Here is an 18275-nt window from a genome sequence, read left to right on the forward strand (position 1 = left end):
AAAGAGTGCCGCACTGTCAGAGGGTCAGTACTATGGGTGCACTGCACTGTCAGAGGGTCAGTACTGTGGGAGTGCCGCACTGTCAGAGGGTCAGTACTGAGGGAGTGCTGCACTGTCGGAGGGTCAGAACGAAGGGAGTGCCACACTGTCAGAGGGTCAGTACTGAGCGTGTGCTGCACTGTCAGAGGGTCGGTCCTGAGGTAGTGCCGCACTGTCAGAGGATCAGCACTGAGGGAGTGCCGCACTGTCAGAGGGTCAGTACTGAGGGAGTGCCACAGTGTCAGAGGGTCAGTACTGAGGGAGTGCTGCACTGTCAGAGGGTCAGTACTGAGGGAGTGCTGCACTGTCAGAGGGTCAGTACTGAGGGAGTGCTGCACTGTCAGAGGGACAGTACTGAGGGAGTGCCGCACTGTCAGAGGGTCAGTACTGAGGGAGTGCTGCACTGTCAGAGGTTCAGTACTGAGGGAGTGCCGCACTGTCAGAGGGTCAGTACTGAGGGAGTGCTGCACTGTCAGAGGGTCAGTACTGAGGGAGTGCCGCACTGTCAGATGGTCAGTACCGAGGGAGTGCCGCACTGTCAGAGGGTCAGTACCGAGGGAGTGCCGCACTGTCAGAGGGCCAGTACCGAGGGAGTGCCGCACTGTCAGAGGGTCAGTACCGAGGGAGTGCCGCACTGTCAGAGGGTCAGTACTGAGGGAGTGCCGCACTGTCAGAGGGTCAGTACCGAGGGAGTGCCGCACTGTCAGAGGGTCAGTACTGAGGGAGTGCCGCACTGTCAGAGGGTCAGTACTGAGGGAGTGCCGCACTGTCAGAGGGTCAGTACTGAGGGAGTGCTGCACTGTCAGAGGGTCAGTACTGAGGGAGTGCTGCACTGTCAGAGGGTCAGTACTGAGGGAGTGCTGCACTGTCAGAGGGTCAGTACTGAGGGAGTGCTGCACTGTCAGAGGGTCAGTACTGAGGGAGTGCTGCACTGTCAGAGGGTCAGTACTGAGGAAGTGCTGCACTGTCAGAGGGTCAGTACTGAGGGAGTGCCGCACTGTCAGAGGGTCAGTACTGAGGGAGTGCTGCACTGTCAGAGGGTCAGTACTGAGGGAGTGCCGCACTGTCAGAGGCTCAGTACTGAGGGAGTGCTGCACTGTTAAAGGGTCAGTACTGAGGGAGTGCCGCACTGTCAGAGGGTCAGTACTGAGGGAGTGCCACACTGTCAGAGGGTCAGTACTGAGGGAGTGCTGCACTGTCGGAGGGTCAGAACTGAGGGAGTGCCACACTGTCAGAGGATCAGGACTGAAGGAGTGCTGCACTGTCAGAGAGTCAGTACTGAGGGAGTGCTGCACTGTCAGAGGGTCAGTACTGAGTGAGTGCTGCACTGTCAGAGGGTCAGTACTGACTGAGTGCCGCACTGTCAGAAGGTCAGTACTGAGGGAGTGCCGCACTGTCAGAGGGTCAGTACTGATGGAGTGCTGCACTGTCAGAGGGACAGGACTGAGGGAGTGCCGCACTGTCAGAGGATCAGTATTGAAGGAGTGCCGCACTGTCAGAGGGTCAGTACTATGGGTGCACTGCACTGTCAGAGGGTCAGTACTGTGGGAGTGCCGCACTGTCGGAGGGTCAGTACTGAGGGAGTGCCACACTGTCAGAGGGTCAGTACTGAGGGTGTGCTGCACTGTCAGAGGGTCGGTCCTGAGGTAGTGCCGCACTGTCAGAGGGTCAGCACTGAGGGAGTGCCGCACTGTCAGAGGGGCAGCACTGAGGGAGTTCTGCACTGTCAGAGGGTCAGTACTGAGGGAGTGCCGCACTGTCAGAGGGTCAGTACTGAGGGAGTGCTGCACTGTCAGAGGATCAGTACTGAGGGAGTGCCGCACTGTCAGAGGGTCAGTACTGAGGGAGTGCTGCACTGTCAGAGGGTCAGTACTGAGGGAGCGCCGCACTGTCAGAGGGTCAGTACTGAGGGAGTGCTGCACTGTCAGAGGGTCAGTACTGAGGGTGTGCCGCACTGTCAGAGGGTCAGTACTGAGGGAGTGCCGCACTGTTAAAGGGTCAGTACTGAGGGAGTGCTGCACTGTCAGAGGGTCAGTACTGAGGGAGTGCTGCACTGTCGGAGGGTCAGTACTGAGGGAGTGCCGTACTGTCAGAGGGTCAGTACTGAGGGAGTGCTGCACTGTCAGAGGGTCAGTACTGAGGGAGTGCTGCACTGTCAGAGGGTCAGTACTGAGGGAGTGCTGCACTGTCAGAGGGTCAGTACTGAGGGAGTGCCGCACTGTCAGAGGGTCAGTACTGAGGGAGTGCAGCACTGTCAGAGGGTCAGTACTGAGGGAGTGCCACACTGTCAGAGGGTCAGTAATGAGGGAGTGCTGCACTGTCAGAGGGTCAGTACTGAGGGAGTGCTGCACTGTCAGAGGGTCAGTACTGAGGGAGTGCCGCACTGTCAGAGGGTCAGTACTGAGGGAGTGCTGCACTGTCAGAGGGTCAGTACTGAGGGAGTGACGCACTGTCAGAGGGTCAGTACTGAGGGAGTGCCGCACTGTCAGAGGGTCAGTACTGAGGGAGTGCTGCACTGTCAGAGGGTCAGTACTGAGGGAATGCTGCACTGTCAGAGGGTCAGTACTGAGGGAGTGCTGCACTGTCAGAGGGTCAGTACTGAGGGAGTGCGGCACTGTCAGAGGGTCAGTACTGAGGGAGTGCTGCACTGTCAGAGGGTCAGTACTGAGGGAGTGCCGCACTGTCAGAGGGTCAGTACTGAGGGAGTGCTGCACTATCAGAGGGTCAGTACTGAGGGAGTGCTGCACTGTCAGAGGGTCAGTACTGAGGGAGTGCCACTGTCAGAGGGTCAGTAATGAGGGAGTGCTGCACTGTCAGAGGGTCAGTACTGAGGGAGTGCTGCACTGTCAGAGGGTCAGTACTGAGGGAGTGTCGCACTGTCAGAGGGTCAGTACTGAGGGAGTGCTGCACTGTCAGAGGGTCAGTACTGAGGGAGTGCCGCACTGTCAGAGGGTCAGTACTGAGGGAGTGCCGCACTGTCAGAGGGTCAGTACTGAGGGAGTGCTGCACTGTCAGAGGGTCAGTACTGAGGGAATGCTGCACTGTCAGAGGGTCAGTACTGAGGGAGTGCTGCACTGTCAGGGGGTCAGTACTGAGGGAGTGCGGCACTGTCAGAGGGTCAGTACTGAGGGAGTGCTGCACTGTCAGAGGGTCAGTACTGAGGGAGTGCCGCACTGTCAGAGGGTCAGTACTGAGGGAGTGCTGCACTATCAGAGGGTCAGTACTGAGGGAGTGCTGCACTGTCAGAGGGTCAGTACTGAGGGAGTGCCGCACTGTCAGAGGGTCAGTACTGAGGGAGTGCTGCACTGTCAGAGGGTCAGTACTGAGGGAGTGCCGCACTGTCAGAGGGTCAGGACTGAGGGAGTGCTGCACTGTCAGAGGGTCAGTATTGAGGGAGTGCCGCACTGTCAGAGGGTCAGTACTGAGGGAGTGCTGCACTGTCAGAGGGTCAGTACTGAGGGAGTGCTGCACTGTCAGAAGGTCAGTACTGAGGGAGTGCCGCACTGTCAGAGGGTCAGTACTGAGGATCTCTGAAAAGAGGTGATGTTTGGTGTTTGGAGCCAATGTTAAATGGGGATTTGGCTTTGGGCAGGAGACCGGAGGCCAGGACAACACAGACACGCACACCCACCTGCTTCAGTGACTCAGACAGTAAGGCCTTCCATTTACAAAGGGCCCTGTTCAGCAAATCTCCTCCCCACATGTCACCCATCACATCTATTGTGTCAGTCAGTCCAGCAACCAAACCCATGCTGCCCTCAGCGTGTGGTTTTAATTGGGCACTGTCACTCATTCAGAAGTTAAAAATGTACAGAGGGCAAAGGCACAAACTGGCCACACCAGGAGCCTTCCCGTCTCGCAGCACGCGCTGGGTCGCCGCTGACAGGTGAGGAGTAACTGTTTGAAGTGACAGATTGCTTTAGCAGTGACAACAGGGGCTGCGAATGTGTTTTACAAACAAGAGATCGAGCAGCACAAACTAAGTAACAGCACTGTGCAGGGAGCAAACAGTCCTCGGCAGTTAATGTGTGCAGAGAAATCTGGTGACAGGCGTCACAAGGGAGGTTCAGGGCCGTGATCGGCGATATGGGGGCCTCGTAATGGGAAATGGATTTTGGAAAATGGAAAAATCAACAGTTTATGTGCAGTAAATGTTCCCATTTACAGCCGGTTAAGAGCAAGTGAGTCACCAGCACTGAGCTGGCATGTCGATCGACAGGGCTCGTTACACAGCCACAGGTACCGGGAATGGACAACATCAAGAAACACCCATCAGCTCAAACTGAACCGGACGCCAGCTCATCCAAACTTTACAGTTGTCTCACAATCTCCCTCCACACAGTCCCCATCAAACACTCCCAGGACAGGTACAGCACGGGGTTAGATACAGAGTAAAGCTCCCTCTACACTGTCCCCATCAAACACTCCCAGGACAGGTACAGCACGGGGTTAGATACAGAGTAAAGCTCCCTCTACACTGTCCCCATCAAACACTCCCAGGACAGGTACAGCACAGGGTTAGATACAGAGTAAAGCTCCCTCTACACTGTCCCCATCAAACACTCCCAGGACAGGTACAGCACGGGTTAGATACAGAGTAAAGCTCCCTCTACACTGTCCCCATCAAACACTCCCAGGACATGTACAGCACGGGGTTAGATACAGAGTAAAGCTCCCTCTACACTGTCCCCATCAAACACTCCCAGGACAGGTACAGCACGGGGTTAGATACAGAGTAAAGCTCCCTCTACACTGTCCCCATCAAACACTGCCAGGACAGGTACAGCACGGGGTTAGATACAGAGTAAAGCTCCCTCTACACTGTCCCCATCAAACACTCCCAGGACAGGTACAGCACGGGGTTAGATACAGAGTAAAGCTCCCTCTACACTGTCCCCATCAAACACTCCCAGGACAGGTACAGCACGGGGTTAGATACAGAGTAAAGCTCCCTCTACACTGTCCCCATCAAACACTCCCAGGACAGGTACAGCACGGGGTTAGATACAGAGTAAAGCTCCCTCTACACTGTCGCCATCAAATACTCCCAGGACAGGTACAGTACGGGGTTAGATACAGAGTAAAGCTCCCTCTACACTGTCCCCATCAAACACTCCCAGGACAGGTACAGCACGAGGTTAGATACAGAGTAAAGCTCCCTCTACACTGTCCCCATCAAACACTCCCAGGACAGCTACAGCACAGGGTTAGATACAGAGTAAAGCTCCCTCTACACTGTCCCCATCAAACACTCCCAGGACAGGTACGGCACGGGGTTAGATACAGAGTAAAGCTCCCTCTACACTGTCCCCATCAAACACTCCCAGGACAGGTACAGCACGGGTTAGATACAGAGTAAAGCTCCCTCTACACTGTCCCCATCAAACACTCCCAGGACATGTACAGCACGGGGTTAGATACAGAGTAAAGCTCCCTCTACACTGTCCCCATCAAACACTCCCAGGACAGGTACAGCACGGGGTTAGATACAGAGTAAAGCTCCCTCTACACTGTCGCCATCAAACACTCCCAGGACAGGTACAGCACGGGGTTAGATACAGAGTAAAGCTCCCTCTACACTGTCGCCATCAAACACTCCCAGGACAGGTACAGTACGGGGTTAGATACAGAGTAAAGCTCCCTCTACACTGTCCCCATCAAACACTCCCAGGACAGGTACAGCACGAGGTTAGATACAGAGTAAAGCTCCCTCTACACTGTCCCCATCAAACACTCCCAGGACAGGTACAGCACAGGGTTAGATACAGAGTAAAGCTCCCTCTACACTGTCCCCATCAAACACTCCCAGGACAGGTACAGCACGGGGTTAGATACAGAGCAAAGCTCCCTCTACACTGTCCCCATCAAACCCTCCCAGGACAGGTACAGCACGGGGTTAGATACAGAGTAAAGCTCCCTCTACACTGTCCCCATCAAACACTCCCAGGACAGGTACAGCACGAGGTTAGATACAGAGTAAAGCTCCCTCTACACTGTCCCCATCAAACACTCCCAGGACAGGTACAGCACAGGGTTAGATACAGAGTAAAGCTCCCTCTACACTGTCCCCATCAAACACTCCCAGGACAGGTACAGCACGGGGTTAGATACAGAGCAAAGCTCCCTCTACACTGTCCCCATCAAACCCTCCCAGGACAGGTACAGCACGGGGTTAGATACAGAGTAAAGCTTCCTCTACACTGTCCCCATCAAACACTCCCAGGACAGGTACAGCACGGGGTTAGATACAGAGTAAAGCTCCCTCTATGCTGTCCCCATCAAACACTCCCAGGGCAGGTACAGCACGGGGTTAGATACTGAGTAAAGCTCCCTCTACGCTGTCCCCATCAAACCCTCCCAGGACAGGTACAGCACGGGGTTAGATACAGAGTAAAGCTCCCTCTACACTGTCCCCATCAAACACTCCCAGGACAGGTACAGCACGGGGTTAGATACAGAGTAAAGCTCCCTCTACACTGTCCCCATCAAACACTCCCAGGACAGGTACAGCACGGGTTAGATACAGAGTAAAGCTCCCTCTACACTGTCCCCATCAAACACTCCCAGGACAGGTACAGCACGGGGTTAGATACAGAGTAAAGCTCCCTCTACACTGTCCCCATCAAACACTCCCAGGACAGGTACAGCACGGGGTTAGATACAGAGTAAAGCTCCCTCTACACTATCCCCATCAAACACTCCCAGGACAGGTACAGCACGGGGTTAGATACAGAGTAAAGCTCCCTCTACACTGTCGCCATCAAACACTCCCAGGACAGGTACAGTACGGGGTTAGATACAGAGTAAAGCTCCCTCTACACTGTCCCCATCAAACACTCCCAGGACAGGTACAGCACGAGGTTAGATACAGAGTAAAGCTCCCTCTACACTGTCCCCATCAAACACTCCCAGGACAGGTACAGCACAGGGTTAGATACAGAGTAAAGCTCCCTCTACACTGTCCCCATCAAACACTCCCAGGACAGGTACGGCACGGGGTTAGATACAGAGTAAAGCTCCCTCTACACTGTCCCCATCAAACACTCCCAGGACAGGTACAGCACGGGGTTAGATACAGAGTAAAGCTCCCTCTACACTGTCGCCATCAAACACTGCCAGGACAGGTACAGCACGGGGTTAGATACAGAGTAAAGCTCCCTCTACACTGTCCCCATCAAACACTCCCAGGACAGGTACAGCACGGGGTTAGATACAGAGTAAAGCTCCCTCTACACTGTCCCCATCAAACACTCCCAGGACAGGTACAGCACGGGGTTAGATACAGAGTAAAGCTCCCTCTACACTGTCCCCATCAAACACTCCCAGGACAGGTACAGCACGGGGTTAGATACAGAGTAAAGCTCCCTCTACACTGTCGCCATCAAACACTCCCAGGACAGGTACAGTACGGGGTTAGATACAGAGTAAAGCTCCCTCTACACTGTCCCCATCAAACACTCCCAGGACAGGTACAGCACGAGGTTAGATACAGAGTAAAGCTCCCTCTACACTGTCCCCATCAAACACTCCCAGGACAGGTACAGCACAGGGTTAGATACAGAGTAAAGCTCCCTCTACACTGTCCCCATCAAACACTCCCAGGACAGGTACAGCACGGGTTAGATACAGAGTAAAGCTCCCTCTACACTGTCCCCATCAAACACTCCCAGGACATGTACAGCACGGGGTTAGATACAGAGTAAAGCTCCCTCTACACTGTCCCCATCAAACACTCCCAGGACAGGTACAGCACGGGGTTAGATACAGAGTAAAGCTCCCTCTACACTGTCGCCATCAAACACTCCCAGGACAGGTACAGCACGGGGTTAGATACAGAGTAAAGCTCCCTCTACACTGTCGCCATCAAACACTCCCAGGACAGGTACAGTACGGGGTTAGATACAGAGTAAAGCTCCCTCTACACTGTCCCCATCAAACACTCCCAGGACAGGTACAGCACGAGGTTAGATACAGAGTAAAGCTCCCTCTACACTGTCCCCATCAAACACTCCCAGGACAGGTACAGCACAGGGTTAGATACAGAGTAAAGCTCCCTCTACACTGTCCCCATCAAACACTCCCAGGACAGGTACAGCACGGGGTTAGATACAGAGCAAAGCTCCCTCTACACTGTCCCCATCAAACCCTCCCAGGACAGGTACAGCACGGGGTTAGATACAGAGTAAAGCTCCCTCTACACTGTCCCCATCAAACACTCCCAGGACAGGTACAGCACAGGGTTAGATACAGAGTAAAGCTCCCTCTACACTGTCCCCATCAAACACTCCCAGGACAGGTACAGCACGGGGTTAGATACAGAGCAAAGCTCCCTCTACACTGTCCCCATCAAACCCTCCCAGGACAGGTACAGCACGGGGTTAGATACAGAGTAAAGCTTCCTCTACACTGTCCCCATCAAACACTCCCAGGACAGGTACAGCACGGGGTTAGATACAGAGCAAAGCTCCCTCTACACTGTCCCCATCAAACCCTCCCAGGACAGGTACAGCACGGGGTTAGATACAGAGTAAAGCTTCCTCTACACTGTCCCCATCAAACACTCCCAGGAGAGGTACAGCACGGGGTTAGATACAGAGTAAAGCTCCCTCTATGCTGTCCCCATCAAACACTCCCAGGGCAGGTACAGCACGGGGTTAGATACTGAGTAAAGCTCCCTCTACGCTGTCCCCATCAAACCCTCCCAGGACAGGTGCAGCACGGGATTAGATACAGAGTAAAGCTCCCTCTATGCTGTCCCCATCAAACACTCCCAAGACAGGTACAGCACGGGGTTAGATACCGAGTAAAGCTCCCTCTACACTGTCCCCTTCAAACACTCCCAGGACAGGTACAGCACGGGGTTAGATACAGAGTAAAGCTCCCTCTCCACTGTCCCCATCAAACACTCCCAGGGCAAGTACAGCACGGAGTTAGATACAGAGTAAAGCTCCCTCTACACTGTCCCCATCAAACACTCCCAGGACAGGTACAGCACGGGGTTAGATACAGAGTAAAGCTCCCTCTACACTGTCCCCATCAAACACTCCCAGGACAGGTACAGCACGGAGTTAGATACAGAGTAAAGCTCCCTCTACACTGTCCCCATCAAACACTCCCAGGACAGGTACAGCACGGGGTTAGATACAGAGTAAAGCTCCCTCTACACTGTGCCCATCAAACACTCCCAGGACAAGTACAGCACGGGGTTAGATACAGAGTAAAGCTCCCTCTACACTGTCCCCATCAAACACTCCCAGGACAGGTACAGCACGGGGTTAGATACAGAGTAAAGCTCCCTCTACACTGTGCCCATCAAACACTCCCAGGACAGGTACAGCACGGGGTTAGATACAGAGTAAAGCTCCCTCTACACTGTCCCCATCAAACACTCCCAGGACAGGTACAGCACGGGGTTAGATACAGAGTAAAGCTCCCTCTACACTGTCCCCATCAAACACTCCCAGGGCAGGTACAGCACGGGGTTAGATACAGAGTAAAGCTCCCTCTACACTATCCCCATCAAACACTCCCAGGACAGGTACAGCACGGGGTTAGATACAGAGTAAAGCTCCCTCTACACTGTCCCCTTCAAACACTCCCAGGACAGGTACAGCACGGGGTTAGATACAGAGTAAAGCTCCCTCTCCACTGTCCCCATCAAACACTCCCAGGGCAAGTACAGCACGGAGTTAGATACAGAGTAAAGCTCCCTCTACACTGTCCCCATCAAACACTCCCAGGACAGGTACAGCACGGGGTTAGATACAGAGTAAAGCTCCCTCTACACTGTCCCCATCAAACACTCCCAGGACAGGTACAGCACGGAGTTAGATACAGAGTAAAGCTCCCTCTACACTGTTCCCATCAAACACTCCCAGGACAGGTACAGCACGGGGTTAGATACAGAGTAAAGCTCCCTCTACACTGTGCCCATCAAACACTCCCAGGACAGGTACAGCACGGGGTTAGATACAGAGTAAAGCTCCCTCTACACTGTCGCCATCAAACACTCCCAGGACAGGTACAGTACGGGGTTAGATACAGAGTAAAGCTCCCTCTACACTGTCCCCATCAAACACTCCCAGGACAGGTACAGCACGAGGTTAGATACAGAGTAAAGCTCCCTCTACACTGTCCCCATCAAACACTCCCAGGACAGGTACAGCACAGGGTTAGATACAGAGTAAAGCTCCCTCTACACTGTCCCCATCAAACACTCCCAGGACAGGTACAGCACGGGTTAGATACAGAGTAAAGCTCCCTCTACACTGTCCCCATCAAACACTCCCAGGACATGTACAGCACGGGGTTAGATACAGAGTAAAGCTCCCTCTACACTGTCCCCATCAAACACTCCCAGGACAGGTACAGCACGGGGTTAGATACAGAGTAAAGCTCCCTCTACACTGTCGCCATCAAACACTCCCAGGACAGGTACAGCACGGGGTTAGATACAGAGTAAAGCTCCCTCTACACTGTCGCCATCAAACACTCCCAGGACAGGTACAGTACGGGGTTAGATACAGAGTAAAGCTCCCTCTACACTGTCCCCATCAAACACTCCCAGGACAGGTACAGCACGAGGTTAGATACAGAGTAAAGCTCCCTCTACACTGTCCCCATCAAACACTCCCAGGACAGGTACAGCACAGGGTTAGATACAGAGTAAAGCTCCCTCTACACTGTCCCCATCAAACACTCCCAGGACAGGTACAGCACGGGGTTAGATACAGAGCAAAGCTCCCTCTACACTGTCCCCATCAAACCCTCCCAGGACAGGTACAGCACGGGGTTAGATACAGAGTAAAGCTCCCTCTACACTGTCCCCATCAAACACTCCCAGGACAGGTACAGCACAGGGTTAGATACAGAGTAAAGCTCCCTCTACACTGTCCCCATCAAACACTCCCAGGACAGGTACAGCACGGGGTTAGATACAGAGCAAAGCTCCCTCTACACTGTCCCCATCAAACCCTCCCAGGACAGGTACAGCACGGGGTTAGATACAGAGTAAAGCTTCCTCTACACTGTCCCCATCAAACACTCCCAGGACAGGTACAGCACGGGGTTAGATACAGAGCAAAGCTCCCTCTACACTGTCCCCATCAAACCCTCCCAGGACAGGTACAGCACGGGGTTAGATACAGAGTAAAGCTTCCTCTACACTGTCCCCATCAAACACTCCCAGGAGAGGTACAGCACGGGGTTAGATACAGAGTAAAGCTCCCTCTATGCTGTCCCCATCAAACACTCCCAGGGCAGGTACAGCACGGGGTTAGATACTGAGTAAAGCTCCCTCTACGCTGTCCCCATCAAACCCTCCCAGGACAGGTGCAGCACGGGATTAGATACAGAGTAAAGCTCCCTCTATGCTGTCCCCATCAAACACTCCCAAGACAGGTACAGCACGGGGTTAGATACCGAGTAAAGCTCCCTCTACACTGTCCCCTTCAAACACTCCCAGGACAGGTACAGCACGGGGTTAGATACAGAGTAAAGCTCCCTCTCCACTGTCCCCATCAAACACTCCCAGGGCAAGTACAGCACGGAGTTAGATACAGAGTAAAGCTCCCTCTACACTGTCCCCATCAAACACTCCCAGGACAGGTACAGCACGGGGTTAGATACAGAGTAAAGCTCCCTCTACACTGTCCCCATCAAACACTCCCAGGACAGGTACAGCACGGAGTTAGATACAGAGTAAAGCTCCCTCTACACTGTCCCCATCAAACACTCCCAGGACAGGTACAGCACGGGGTTAGATACAGAGTAAAGCTCCCTCTACACTGTGCCCATCAAACACTCCCAGGACAAGTACAGCACGGGGTTAGATACAGAGTAAAGCTCCCTCTACACTGTCCCCATCAAACACTCCCAGGACAGGTACAGCACGGGGTTAGATACAGAGTAAAGCTCCCTCTACACTGTGCCCATCAAACACTCCCAGGACAGGTACAGCACGGGGTTAGATACAGAGTAAAGCTCCCTCTACACTGTCCCCATCAAACACTCCCAGGACAGGTACAGCACGGGGTTAGATACAGAGTAAAGCTCCCTCTACACTGTCCCCATCAAACACTCCCAGGGCAGGTACAGCACGGGGTTAGATACAGAGTAAAGCTCCCTCTACACTATCCCCATCAAACACTCCCAGGACAGGTACAGCACGGGGTTAGATACAGAGTAAAGCTCCCTCTACACTGTCCCCTTCAAACACTCCCAGGACAGGTACAGCACGGGGTTAGATACAGAGTAAAGCTCCCTCTCCACTGTCCCCATCAAACACTCCCAGGGCAAGTACAGCACGGAGTTAGATACAGAGTAAAGCTCCCTCTACACTGTCCCCATCAAACACTCCCAGGACAGGTACAGCACGGGGTTAGATACAGAGTAAAGCTCCCTCTACACTGTCCCCATCAAACACTCCCAGGACAGGTACAGCACGGAGTTAGATACAGAGTAAAGCTCCCTCTACACTGTTCCCATCAAACACTCCCAGGACAGGTACAGCACGGGGTTAGATACAGAGTAAAGCTCCCTCTACACTGTGCCCATCAAACACTCCCAGGACAAGTACAGCACGGGGTTAGATACAGAGTAAAGCTCCCTCTACACTGTCCCCATCAAACACTCCCAGGACAGGTACAGCACGGGGTTAGATACAGAGTAAAGCTCCCTCTACACTGTGCCCATCAAACACTCCCAGGACAGGTACAGCACGGGGTTAGATACAGAGTAAAGCTCCCTCTACACTGTCCCCATCAAACACTCCCAGGACAGGTACAGCACGGGGTTAGATACAGAGTAAAGCTCCCTCTACACTGTCCCCATCAAACACTCCCAGGGCAGGTACAGCACGGGGTTAGATACAGAGTAAAGCTCCCTCTACACTATCCCCATCAAACACTCCCAGGACAGATACAACACAGTGTTAGATAGAGAGGAAAGCTCGCTCTACACTGTCCCCATCAAACACTCCCAGGACAGGGACAGCACGGGGTTAGATACAGAGTAAAGCTCCCTCTACACTGTCCCCATCAAACACTCCCAGGACAGGTACAGCACGGGGTTAGATACAGAGTAAAGCTCCATCTACACTGTCCCCATCAAACTCTCCCAGGACAGGGACAGCACGGGGTTAGATACAGAGTAAAGCTCCCTCAACACTGTCCCCATCAAACACTCCCAGGACAGGTACAGCACGGGGTTAGATACAGAGTAAAGCTCCCCCTACACTGTCGCCATCAAACACTCCCAGGACATGTACAGCACGGGGTTAGATACAGAGTAAAGCTCCCTCTACACTGTCCCCATCAAACACTCCCAGGACAGGGACAGCACGGGGTTAGATACAGAGTAAAGCTCCCTCTACACTGTCCCCATCAAACACCCCCAGGACAGGGACAGCACGGGGTTAGATACAGAGTAAAGCTCCCTCTACACTGTCCCCATCAAACACTCCCAGGACAGGTACAGCACGGGGTTAGATACGGAGTAAAGCTCCCTCTACACTGTCCCTATCAAACACTCCCAGGACAGGTACAGCACGGGGTTAGATACAGAGCAAAGCTCCCTCTACACTGTCCCCATCAAACCCTCCCAGGACAGGTACAGCACGGGGTTAGATACAGAGTAAAGCTTCCTCTACACTGTCCCCATCAAACACTCCCAGGACAGGTACAGCACGGGGTTAGATACAGAGTAAAGCTCCCTCTATGCTGTCCCCATCAAACACTCCCAGGGCAGGTACAGCACGGGGTTAGATACTGAGTAAAGCTCCCTCTACGCTGTCCCCATCAAACCCTCCCAGGACAGGTGCAGCACGGGATTAGATATAGAGTAAAGCTCCCTCTATGCTGTCCCCATCAAACACTCCCAGGACAGGTACAGCACGGGGTTAGATACAGAGTAAAGCTCCCTCTACACTGTCCCCTTCAAACACTTCCAGGACAGGTACAGCACGGGGTTAGATACAGAGTAAAGCTCCCTCTCCACTGTCCCCATCAAACACTCCCAGGGCAAGTACAGCACGGAGTTAGATACAGAGTAAAGCTCCCTCTACACTGTCCCCATCAAACACTCCCAGGACAGGTACAGCACGGGGTTAGATACAGAGTAAAGCTCCCTCTACACTGTCCCCATCAAACACTCCCAGGACAGGTACAGCACGGAGTTAGATACAGAGTAAAGCTCCCTCTACACTGTCCCCATCAAACACTCCCAGGACAGGTACAGCACGGGGTTAGATACAGAGTAAAGCTCCCTCTACACTGTGCCCATCAAACACTCCCAGGACAAGTACAGCACGGGGTTAGATACAGAGTAAAGCTCCCTCTACACTGTCCCCATCAAACACTCCCAGGACAGGTACAGCACGGGGTTAGATACAGAGTAAAGCTCCCTCTACACTGTGCCCATCAAACACTCCCAGGACAGGTACAGCACGGGGTTAGATACAGAGTAAAGCTCCCTCTACACTGTCCCCATCAAACACTCCCAGGACAGGTACAGCACGGGGTTAGATACAGAGTAAAGCTCCCTCTACACTGTCCCCATCAAACACTCCCAGGGCAGGTACAGCACGGGGTTAGATACAGAGTAAAGCTCCCTCTACACTATCCCCATCAAACACTCCCAGGACAGATACAGCACAGTGTTAGATAGAGAGGAAAGCTCGCTCTACACTGTCCCCATCAAACACTCCCAGGACAGGGACAGCACGGGGTTAGATACAGAGTAAAGCTCCCTCTACACTGTCCCCATCAAACACTCCCAGGACAGGTACAGCACGGGGTTAGATACAGAGTAAAGCTCCCTCTACACTGTCCCTATGAACACTCCCAGGACAGGTACAGCACGGGGTTCGATACAGAGTAAAGCTCCCTCTATGCTGTCCCCATCAAACACTCCCAGGACAGGTACAGCACGGGGTTAGATACAGAGTAAAGCTCCCTCTACACTGTCCCCATCAAACACTCCCAGGGCAGGTACAGCACGGGGTTAGATACAGAGTAAATCTCCCTCTACACTGTCCCCATCAAACACTCCCAGGGCAGGTACAGCACGGAGTTAGATACAGAGTAAAGCGCCCTCTACACTGTCCCCATCAAACACTCCCAGGACAGGTACAGCACGGGGTTAGATACAGAGTAAAGCTCCCTCTACACTGTGCCCATCAAACACTCCCAGGACAGGTACAGCACGGGGTTAGATACAGAGTAAAGCTCCCTCTACACTGTCCCCATCAAACACTCCCAGGACAGGTACAGCACGGGGTTAGATACAGAGTAAAGCTCCCTCTACACTGTCCCCATCAAACACTCCCATGGCAGGTACAGCACGGGGTTAGATACAGAGTAAATCTCCCTCTACACTATCCCCATCAAACACTCCCAGGACAGGTACAGCACAGTGTTAGATACAGAGTAAAGCTCCCTCTACACTGTCCCCATCAAACACTCCCAGGGCAGGTACAGCACGGGGTTAGATACAGAGTAAAGCTCCCTCTACACTGTCCCCATCAAACACTCCCAGGACAGGTACAGCACGGGGTTAGATACAGAGTAAAGCTCCCTCTACACTGTCCCCATCAAACACTCCCAGGGCAGGTACAGCACGGGGTTAGATACAGAGTAAAGCTCCCTCTACACTGTCCCCATCAAACACTCCCAGGACAGGTACAGCACGGGGTTAGATACAGAGTAAACCTCCCTCTACACTGTCCCCATCAAACACTCCCAGGACAGGTACAGCACGGGGTTAGATACAGAGTAAAGCTCCCTCTGCACTGTCCCCATCAAACACTCCCAGGACAGGTACAGCACAGGGTTAGATACAGAGTAAAGCTCCCTCTACACTGTCCCCATCAAACACTCACAGGACAGATACAGCATGGGGTTAGATACAGAGTAAAGTTCCCTCTACACTGTCCCCATTAAACACTCCCAGGACAGGTACAGCACGGGGTTAGATACAGAGTAAAGCTCCCTCTACACTGTCCCCATCAAACACTCCCAGGACAGATACAACATGGGGTTAGATACAGAGTAAAGCTCCCTCTACAATGTCCCCATTAAACACTCCCAGGACAGGTACAGCACGGGGTTAGATACAGAGTAAAGTTCCCTCTACACTGTCCCCATCAAACACTCCCAGGACAGGTGCAGCGCGGGGTTAGATACAGAGTAAAGCTCCCTCAACACTGTCCCCATCAAACACTCCCAGGACAGGTACAGCACGGGGTTAGATACAGAGTAAAGCTCCCTCTACACTGTCCCCATCAAACACTCCCAGGACAGGTACAGCACGGGGTTCGATACAGAGTAAAGCTCCCTCTACACTGTCCCCATCAAACACTCACAGGACAGGTACAACACGGGGTTTGATACAGAGTAAAGCTCCCTCTACACTGTCCCCATCAAACACTCCCAGGACAGGTACAGCACGGGGTTAGATACAGAGTAAAGCTCCCTCTACACTGTCCCCATCAAACACTCCCAGGACAGGTACAGCACGGGGTTCGATACAGAGTAAAGCTCCCTCTACACTGTCCCCATCAAACACTCACAGGACAGGTACAACACGGGGTTTGATACAGAGTAAAGCTCCCTCTACACTGTCCCCATCAAACACTCCCAGGACAGGTACAGCACGGGGTTCGATACAGAGTAAAGCTCCCTCTACACTGTCCCCATCAAACACTCCCAGGACAGGTACAGCACGGGGTTCGATACAGAGTAAAGCTCCCTCTACACTGTCCCCATCAAACACTCACAGGACAGGTACAACACGGGGTTTGATACAGAGTAAAGCTCCCTCTACACTGTCCCCATCAAACACTCACAGGACAGGTCCAGCACGGGGTTAGATACAGAGTAAAGCTCCCTCTACACTGTCCCCATCAAACACTCCCAGGACAGGTACAGCACGGGGTTAGATACAGAGTAAAGCTCCTGACTCCACAATCAATGGAAGGTAAAGGATTGCCGTTTGAAGTAAAGCTCAATGGTGGTGACGTCGCCAGTGAATTGTGACCATGGGTTCAGGGTGAAAGCAGGCCCTCAGCCTCGGGTCTGATCATCAGGAATACACCTTCAGCTCCCGAAGGTCCCGATGTATGGCAGGCCCCAGATTCTCCCGCTCTCTCTCTCTGCCTATATCCAGCATTTAATCTCATCAAATCTCTTCATCACTCGAGTTTAGCACTTCAGCCCCACACTTGACACAAGTGTCATCTCTCGCTCCGAAGACAGATGCCTTCCTTGTGTTAGATGCCAACCAATTTGCATCAGGTCACAAATTTAAATCTCATTCCGACCCACTTTATGAAAAGCTTTCTTCCATTCCTTCCATGATTGTAGCACCAGCCCCTCCCCCTCCGAACATCTATCAGACGGAATTGAGGCAAGACAATCCCTGCAGCTAGAAACACAAACGAAAATTCCATCTCACAAATATTGATTGATATATAGCAGGGCCTTATCAGTAAATACGCGGCAAATTAAAGTGTGGAAATGACGTGCTCTTGATGGTAATGTGTTATTTGCAGCATGGATTCAGCTGCTTGCAACTTATTTCCCCCTGTTGATGCAGAGAGAAAATTGAACAATTATATCTAACTCCGGCACTATCAGCATTGCCAGATTGTGCTGTTCAGCTTAATCAGCGCAACCGAACCCCTGGTCAACATCACATCGAAAAGCTCACCTCCGCCATCGTCCGAGTCCTCGGGGCTCCTGGGTCTCAGCCTGCTGCTGCAGGGGAGGGTGGGGGGAAGAGGAAGTGTGAGATTAACATCGTACAGAGACAGGCGTCTGTGCCAGCCAGCTTTATAAACACAAGTGCACTTGACAGAAATGAACCCCTTCAAATACCAACAGCCTAACTGGGCGGTTAGCACTGCTGCCTCACACTGCCAGGGACCCGGGTTAACACTGCTGTGTCACAGAGCCAGGGACCCGGGTTCACACTACTGTCTCACAGTGCCAGGGACCCGGGTTAACACTGCTGCCTCACACTGCCAGGGACCCGGGTTAACACTGCTGTCTCACAGTGCCAGGGACCCGGGTTAACACTGCTGCCTCACACTGTCAGGGACCCGGGTTAACACTACTGTCTCACAGTGCCAGGGACCCGGGTTAACACTGCTGCATCACACTGTCAGGGACCCGGGTTAACACTGCTGCCTCACAGTCAGGGACCCGGGTTAACACTACTGTCTCACAGAGCCAGGGACC

General features: G+C 53.1%; 1 protein-coding gene across 1 annotated transcript in view; it reads right to left on the reverse strand.

Moving 5' to 3' along the window:
- Positions 1-17898, reverse strand: part of ift43 (intraflagellar transport 43 homolog (Chlamydomonas)) — a 34623-nt gene extending 16725 nt beyond the window's left edge. The window contains exon 1 of the mRNA XM_072494641.1: positions 17746-17898. The gene's annotated coding sequence lies outside the window, so the exon portion shown is untranslated. The remainder of the gene's footprint in view (positions 1-17745) is intronic.
- Between the last annotated feature and the right edge of the window lie 377 nt (positions 17899-18275).

Source organism: Scyliorhinus torazame, chromosome 2 (assembly GCF_047496885.1).
Source record: "Scyliorhinus torazame isolate Kashiwa2021f chromosome 2, sScyTor2.1, whole genome shotgun sequence".
NCBI lineage: Eukaryota > Metazoa > Chordata > Chondrichthyes > Carcharhiniformes > Scyliorhinidae > Scyliorhinus > Scyliorhinus torazame.